Source organism: Micropterus salmoides, unplaced genomic scaffold (assembly GCF_014851395.1).
Source record: "Micropterus salmoides isolate LMB-PRFRI ecotype aquatic unplaced genomic scaffold, ASM1485139v1 Ms_hic_scaffold_2, whole genome shotgun sequence".
Lineage (NCBI taxonomy): Eukaryota > Metazoa > Chordata > Actinopteri > Centrarchiformes > Centrarchidae > Micropterus > Micropterus salmoides.
This window is the reverse complement of record NW_024041150.1, coordinates 11,611,722-11,620,439: the sequence shown is the minus strand read 5'-3', so window position 1 is coordinate 11,620,439 and position 8,718 is coordinate 11,611,722. Positions and strand designations below refer to the sequence as shown.

General features: G+C 38.6%; 1 pseudogene; it reads right to left on the bottom strand.

Moving 5' to 3' along the window:
* Positions 1 to 330: 330 nt before the first annotated feature.
* Positions 331 to 8,504, bottom strand: LOC119911880 (annotated as a pseudogene).
* Between the last annotated feature and the right edge of the window lie 214 nt (positions 8,505 to 8,718).

Below are 8,718 nucleotides of genomic sequence, written 5' to 3'. Positions count from 1 at the left end.
TACTGTGAGCTCTTACTAGTATTTATTGCTGCTCTTTCTAGTATGTATTGTAAGTTGTAGATCTGTAGTTGATGCTCTGTTGATGCCTGTATGTTGTTCCTCAAATGTAAGTCGCTTTGGATAAAAGTGTCTGCCAAATGAGTAAATGTAAATGTAAATGGAAACATAGGTGAGACGGCCCGAGAGAGAGAAAAATGAAACATTTTGGGGGGCATTTTTAGTCCTTTGTTTGGTAGCGATAATGGAGAGAAACAAGAAACGAGGGAACAAGAGAGAGCGATGCAACAAAGGACACCAGCCAGAATCAAAATTAGGATGTTACGGTTCTTAGTCAGTATCTTAACTCTTAAAACTCTTTAAACTACTTTAAAAAATGGAAAGCTGAAACACGTTTAAAAGAATCACACAAGGTTATAACATGTCTGCATAGTAAATGGGCGAAAACACAATGTATTGTTTAATTCTAAAGTTAATCAATAATGACAACAACTGGTTAATTTTCTTTAATAAAAGATCAATATTATGTAGTTTACAGTATATTGACAAACCAGACAGGGATAAAGGACATAAATTATTTTGTTGTGAGTCTCATGGTTTTTACAGTCACAACAATGGCGATAAAGTGCTACAATTCACCCAGAACTTATATCAGCAGACAACTTCAGCTTTCTCCCACACACACACACACACACACACACACACACACACACACACACGCTCAAACCCTCTGAGCTTCAGATGGTCGGTTCTCATGAGTAATGAAACATATAAAAAGCTGCCCAGTATCCCTTTGCTCCTTCTTGCCAATGTTTGTTGAGGTCATTAGTGACTCTTGTTACTGTTGTCCAATATGGCGTGCAGCTCCCCAGGCTCATATCCCAGCAGGCTTTGCAGGTTGCAGACAAAACGGTAGACGTAGCGCTTGCCAGCCGTCTTGCGGATGATGTTCTTGTCGTAGTAGTATCGTAGACCGCGACTCAGCTTCTCGTAGTTCATCTTGGGTTTGTTCTTCCTCCGACCCCACAGCAGGGCCACCTGGAGACAAAGCTACATCTTAACTCCAGAGGTCAATGGCAGTAGGCCTCATAGAGCTCCAGATCCTTCATCACTTTGACAGCGTTAATGATAAAATAGGCCTATATGCTATTTTCACTTAATGTTACGATAGCATCAACCTCATCTGGCTCGTTTTCTGTATTTCAGTAATTTTAACATTCGTGTCATCTGCTGCAGCTGCAGTGTCACGCGGAGCGGCAGCAGCTTTAGCTGCAGGCTTACAAAAACACTAAAAGAGTGTAGTTAGAGTTTGCTCGTGTTTCACATCTCCTTAAGTGATTCACATTAGTTAATTTCAAACGTGCGCCGAGTGACCGCCACGCAGCTGTGTTGTTGTTTGGTGGTGACATCATTCCCAGTGGGTATACGGCGTATACCTGCGTATCACGTAGACTACACCACTGCAAGAAGGTACACTCACTGGCTGTGTTTCATCTATAAAGCACTTCTTGGACTAGCTCCTAGCCACCTATTTGAGTATCTTTTTAACAAGTAGCTACTCAAGGCCATTATGGATTACATTCAAAGGACGTCCTACACTTGTTGGTCCCCCTGTCCAAACAGAATTAGGTAAAAAAGCCTTCATGTTTGCTGCACCTTCTGCTTGGAACTTTCTTCAGAACTTGTTGAAATTGACTGCCTTTATTTCTTACAGACATTTTGTTTCAACTCTGAAGGATATGAAACAGGTGCAAATTGGTCAATGTTGCTGTTTATAAAGTTGTATTCTGCCTTATTCAACACAGGGGCTTGTGTTATATGTATGTGTACTTGATGTCTTTTGTTGGAAACTGTTCTTTATGTTCTTTTATGCTGCATCTTGGCCAGGTCTCTCTTGCAAAAGAGATTTTAATTTCAATGAGACTCACCTGGTTAAATAAAGGTTAAATTAAAAAAAAATAAATATATATATATATATATATAATTTCTTAATAAATATACCTAAAGCACCCTCATTTCTTGACTGGCCACTCTCTGCTGTCTGAGAAGACACCTTTTGTGCTGTGTCAGCCACCGTAGCTGTCCGATGCTCTTTGAAAGGTTAGGGGGCAGTGGTAGACTGGACAGATGGTTGCAATTCACAACCCTCACCACTAGATGCCACTAAATGTTACACACTGAAGCTTAAAGTTTGTTTGTTGGTTTGGTTTATTTCTAAGTTGCCTACCTGTTTGTTAAAATGTATTTTTGTGTTTAACAAGCTTCCCTGGTAATGCAGCCTAGTCCCAAATTGTGTGTTTTTTTGTTTTGTTCTGATGTAATGTAAATAAAACCTATGCTGGTATAGCACCCTGTGGTTCCAGTTTTTTTCTGGCACTTGTGTATTAAGTAGCGTTGGGTTACATAAATCAACTAGATATGATGTGAAAACACACCACTGAAGTTCTCTTTTAAAATGTTGACCGAGCTGAGCTAGTAGTGTCCCCCTGCTTCCAATCTCTTTGCTAAAGTGGACTAAACTAGTTTTGTGGCCCCATATTGCCCTTCTGATCTGACTGTGTACAACAGAAAACAAATGTATTTCCCCAGATGTAGCAGTGTGTTACGTCCTATATTGTTCAAACCCACAGGCTTTATGTACCTCATCAGGATCAGTCAGCTTGAACTCCCACCCGTCTCCTGTCCAGCTTATACATGACTGACAGCTGCGGTCTGTGAGAAGCTCCAGCAGAAACTGCCACAGCTGAATGGGACCCCTTCCTATTGAAACATGGTGGGAAGAATACATTGAAGACCTGCTGCATGGATTTACAACTGACTTGAATCTCTGAGAGAGAAAAACTTTGTCGTTCCTCTTTCAACCACTACTCACCAGTGTAACCAGCAAGGACAGCAGCGGCTCCGCCCAGGTCTGTTTTGGTGTCTATATATTCTTTGAAGCTCCTGTGTGGCTGTGGTAAAGTGAAGACATCTTCAGACATGATCTCTTCTGTCACTGCCTCTAGATCCTGGAGTGGACCAGTCCATGATAGAGAGCCCACAATATCAGAGTCGTCACTGTGAGCAATCTCCACTTCTGAGTCTGTCTCTAAAGTGCAGAACAGGAGAAACAGGAACAGGGGGCAGGTTCATGAGGACAGAGGTGTAGCTCAGGTGTAGCTACATACTGTATAAAATAACCACAGTGGTTTACAGTCTTCTGGAACTATTCATATAAATTCTGAGAAACTCAGAAGCTAAAAAAAGTCAATTCAAATTTGCTGGGTAGAATTTTTGTCACTGAAAGCACTGTTGTAGTAACTGGTAAAGTAAATACTGATATCCTGTGAACACAGCAACTCTTAAAGCTTAACTTTAGCTTAACTTTAACAGATTTTTTTTGTTGCATGTTTGGCTACTTGGACAGATGTAGGCCTAAAACACAACATCCTAAATGCAACAGATGTCACACTACACCTATTTATGCTTCCAGCAGACACACACTAGAGTCATGTTTTTGGTCTGGTTAATTAAACTAAAATATTCACTCTTCTTTTAGCTATGTCTCAGTCTCCACCAACTCCTGAGAAACACATGTGGGCGTTAAATGTTGCACCTTTTCTTTGTCCTTTTGTGGATTAAATGCAATGCTAAGATGTAGGCTATTTTTGGGGGGAGAATTCTGTTGAAATAAACAACCTGAAGCCAACACTCTTTCTTTAGGTTTATTCAATCATCTGCAGATGGACAGTGACACACATACCTCAGAGTATGTGCCCTTTTGAATGAAATTTGTTAGAAATAATGTTTAATCAATCAATTAACTCTTATATATCCAACGAAGGTTAGGACTTGGTTGAAGATCTTCAACCAAGTCCAGTTGCCCTTGATTTTAACCTTCGTAGGATAACTATGACCTGGATGACTGAGAATCTTCATAGACAACTCTTATATAACACAACATAGTTCCAATAAAGCAGACACAGCAACATTAGCATTGATTTAGAGTCATGTCTTTATCCACCTGATGAATGTAAGTTCAGTATTCACTCTCTTTTTAGCTCTGTTTTGGTCTCCACCAACTTCTGAGAAAAATATATCTGGACACAAATCCAAACAATGAGCAAAAAGAGAGTTCAACAAAGCTGAGGAGAACAGCTGAGTTGGTAATAATTTATCTATAGGGTCATCACTATGAGCTACTTTTAGACATAGTTAGATCCATTTTAAATCTAAAATTATTGAAAATACATTCATTGAGATTATTTCAAATGATGTCCAAGCACAATATATTTGGTAGGAAGCCATTCCAATAAAGACTGATGCTGATGAGGTAAATACAGTTTTGCATTAAACCACCACAAACAGAATCTCAGAGAGGAAAATCTCAAAACCTGGTTAAATAAAACCAAAACTGTTGTAACTACAATCTCATCCTTAAACATGACCAAACAGTAACAGGTTCAGGACCAAAGTAGACTGTGATCACAGCTGTATTAAATGACCAAATAAACACTGTTATAATTCCCTGTCATAATTTGCACCACATGTAAATGTTTAAATGGATGAAGTCTGTTTTTACCTCCATTCCCTCCTGTTTCCCGCAGCAGAGCAGCAGCACTCATGTTCCTGCTGGGGTCTCCTTTTTTGAACAGGTAGTGGTCTTGATGTTGCACAGGGTCCAGGGTGTGAAGGTCTGTCCTCTCAGTGGAATGATACTGGACATGGTAACTATGTTTGTCTGAATGCTCCTGGACACAGTCCAAGTAGTTTTCTGAGGAAACATAGACAAGGGACTCATAATCCTTTTCAGAAAAATAACTAACAATGTAGAAACCACATGTAATAGTGGTTTGAATGGTAATTGCGTAGCCAAAAGAGAAGACACATTATTACCTTTGTTGATGTGAAGCTGGCAGTAAGATGGTATAGTACATGTGGGTAATAAAGAACTGCAGTCATATTCATTCTCTGAAGAATCGGATTCAAATGACAAGGCATTTTTGTAGTTGTAGAATTATTACACCATCATTGATTTAACAATGTAAAGAACTACAGGAATATAATACAGAACATGTATTAAATAATCCACTTACCTGTGTATACATACAGAGACACTGCATTTCTACACATTCTGGATACACAATATGAAGCAAAGTTTATAATAATTACAATAAATGTCATAAACATCTGGCTTGGCAGGCACACGAGCAGAGAAATTGTGCAAACACAAATTGGTGTAGAATTGGATCCCAAGTTATGAATTTGAAAGATTTATATTGATCAGTTATATCGACCCATGTTGATGATGGTGTTTGCCTTATGACAGGGTTTCCCAACCTTTTTGAGGCCTGTTACCCTATTTTAAGGTTTCACATTTTATACAAGTCCCACATTTAGAAAAATGATCGGAGCTCCAGACGGATTGTACTGTGTATTGATAATGACACAATTAAAACATTAAACAAACTTGAACATTAAAACAAAATTACTTTTAACTTTTAAACTGTGTCCTGTGGCATTATTTGGGGTCATGATTACAGGGTTAAGAAAGTTCCCTCTGGGGCTGAGGTCATTGTTTAAATTCACCAAACTCCTCCAACTAATTATGCAAACATAATGGTAAAACTTTTTCATCTGAATTTGAATAATATTTTTAAGTTACATATATTTTTAAGAAAACTATGATTGCCTTTGACAAGCAATGAACTTTTTCGAAGGAGGGTTTAATAGTGAGCAAAGCAATCTGGATGTTTCAAGCAAAAAATGTGAGTTTGAATGAATCAGTTTTTGATTGAAAAATGTCTTCACCTCTCCTCATGGTCTCCAGGTGCTCCCACAGGATCTCTCCTGCAGTGCAGTCGGACATCAGATCCAGGAAAGACTCTCTGTCCAGGCCACACAGCTCACTACCCTGCATGCCTCTCAGGTCTGAACCCCGGCAGTGGAGACCAAATTCAGCCTGGCACCAGTCCAGCCAGACGTTCACCTCCCACTCAGACCACAATTTAGGATCTGGACATGTGCAAATACGCATAAATCTACATCTCTAAAGAGTACCAAACAATTTTCTATAACGTCTTCGCCTCCTCTAATAAAATCTTTCTCTCACATATTGATGGATCAGATATTGTGCATGTGGCTCAGGCTGTACCCTGTGGAAAGTGATGGTAGAGTCTCTCCTGGGCAAATCCAGCAAAACTGGCCTTCACAGCCTGGCTCAGGACCTCCTTACTGGTTGGGGTGAGAGGAGGGACCTCCAGGGTATCCAGCTCTGGGACAACAAGAAAATATAAGGACCCTGATGTTCATTTCATTTTCACACCATAAACGTATCAGAAGCCTGGTAGAGGCAGCATAGTTAGACAGTACATTCCCATTACAATGTCCTCCCAAACAAACCTGCACGTCCTCACCTGCATGTGAACACTTTATTTCAGCCCCCTTATTTAGCATTTATGCACAGAATACAAATAGGTAATAAAAGGCTTATAATATACAGTAATGTAGCATTTGACAGAAATTTGTCACTGCGTCTTCATACTTTACATTAATATGAAATATTAAATATTTGTTAGTGTAATTGCTTTGCAAGCAATTAATATATATATAGATGTATGGTATATAAATACTTCGTCACTCTCCGTGGGTTAAAATTCATGATCCTTGAAGCTCAACATGTCATGATGAGTTTCAAACACATTCATTAAGAGTTTTAAACTGCCTGTGAATTACTTATTAACAGTTAATAAATACTAATAACACACTAAATATGATAAAAGCCATGTAAAAACCATTGATTATCAATTTATACACCAGATGCTTCACAGGAGAAGCCATGGTTGACATATACATTCATAAACACTTACAAATGTCCTTTTATAACTATATTAAAGTGTGCCATGAACCTTTTATGAAGTGTTTACAGTTCATGTACTGCCTATAAAAACTCAATAGGGTGGTTAAACTAAAGGGTTGCAATCACTTCTAATAAACAAGTCAAGTTTAACATTCACTACAGAATGATAAGATTCAAACAAGGAAACAGAAACAGTTGTTGACTGAAGAGTGAGAGGAAAACAGGAATAGTTATCTTACCATAAGTACTGCAGTCCATCCCAGTGTGTAAGAAATGGGGCATCAGGTGGAGGAAACTGAGAGCACAAAGGGGGGAATGGGGCTTTAATACGATAGATGGAAGGGGAGGAGTTGTGATTGACAACTGTCAATCATGTGGATGTGGGAGGGGCTGGGAGAACAGGTCAATGAAGATGGGTTACAACTCCAAACATGTGTTTTTATTAGTGGCAATCATCAAGTAGCTGTTGAGATTTTTTATTCTGGGTCGTGGATCGACTGCCCGATGTGGCAAATCCCAATTAGCAAACAATTACCTTGGCTAAAAACACTTGAAAGCCTCAAAGTTCTTTTTGTAAATCCTTTTTGACTTTTAAAACAGCAATTTGGTCAAATATCCTTAACTCAACACCCACATACTAGTTTTCTTCTGGAGCTTTCAGCCACATCTCATGACCTTCACCAGTGGGTTTGTTTGCCCTGTTACCACGACAGCTAAGCAGACGGTGTCCACTGATCCTGAGGAAATGTACCAAGTGGACTGAGTTAACAATCCTTTGTCAAAGCAGTGTAGCAGGTGCAGCCAGAGCCCTCGCCATATTTAAATTACATAAACCCCAGACCTTCATCAACTAACTTCTTGAGGTGGTTTGGTTGACACAACGCAACATACAGTGTAAGTTGTTGCTCCACCACAAGCCTCCAGCACAGCTTCACTGCTTGTCATAGATTTTATCTATTTTTTGTTTTAATTTTGAATATATTATTATAATAACACACACATGTTACTGTTTCATTTATTTATTTAGTTTTAAATATTTATTTTGATGGAATTTTTATATTATATATATATATATATTTAATTTTTTTTAATTAACACACAAACACAACTTTTACTGTTTTATTTACTTATTAAATGAAATTAATTGTTCTTATGTAATTTATATGTAGCTCTGGCAATACTGGTGTTATAAATTCATGCCAATAAAGCTGATTCGAAATGAATTGAATTGATTTTCCAAGTGTGTGGAACTCTACTGGAGGGATGGCCAGCATTCTTCCAGGTCATGTTCTCTCAATTGGTGTTTTGATGATGGTGATGTAGAGCACTGTCTAAAATCTGCCAGAGGTTTTCATTTGTTATCTGGTGGCAGTGAAGACCATATGATTCGAATCATTTTCATAATTAATTTTCAAACCATTCAGCAAGTTTTCCTGCCCTGTATGGAAGCATCTACATTTACTATTTTTTCTATTCTCCTGTGTTCAGGTCTTTACTTTGTCAAAGTCTCAGACCTTTTTTGCAATGCAAAAAGAATCCAGGACTTTTATTACCCTCTGCTGGCCGTGAGTAGAAAGGGGCTCAGGAGCAGAACACAGTTTACTTTAACCTCGTTTCCCTGCTGTATGTGTTTGTTCTCTGCTCCCAGGTTTCTTGTCCTGGACTTCATCTTCCAACCAACAATGTTATTTACCTCAGTCATCTCTGTACAGTTCATGTTTTGGTAGTTTTTACTTTAAATGTTAAAATAATCAAACGTTTTCTCAAATATGAACCTTACCACCTGATCACACACGTGATATTTTGTCACTGTCTGGTAAAAACTTTGCATCTCCAATGTTTAGGATCATCATGGTCTCAGATCAGTTGAAGCCTGACATGCT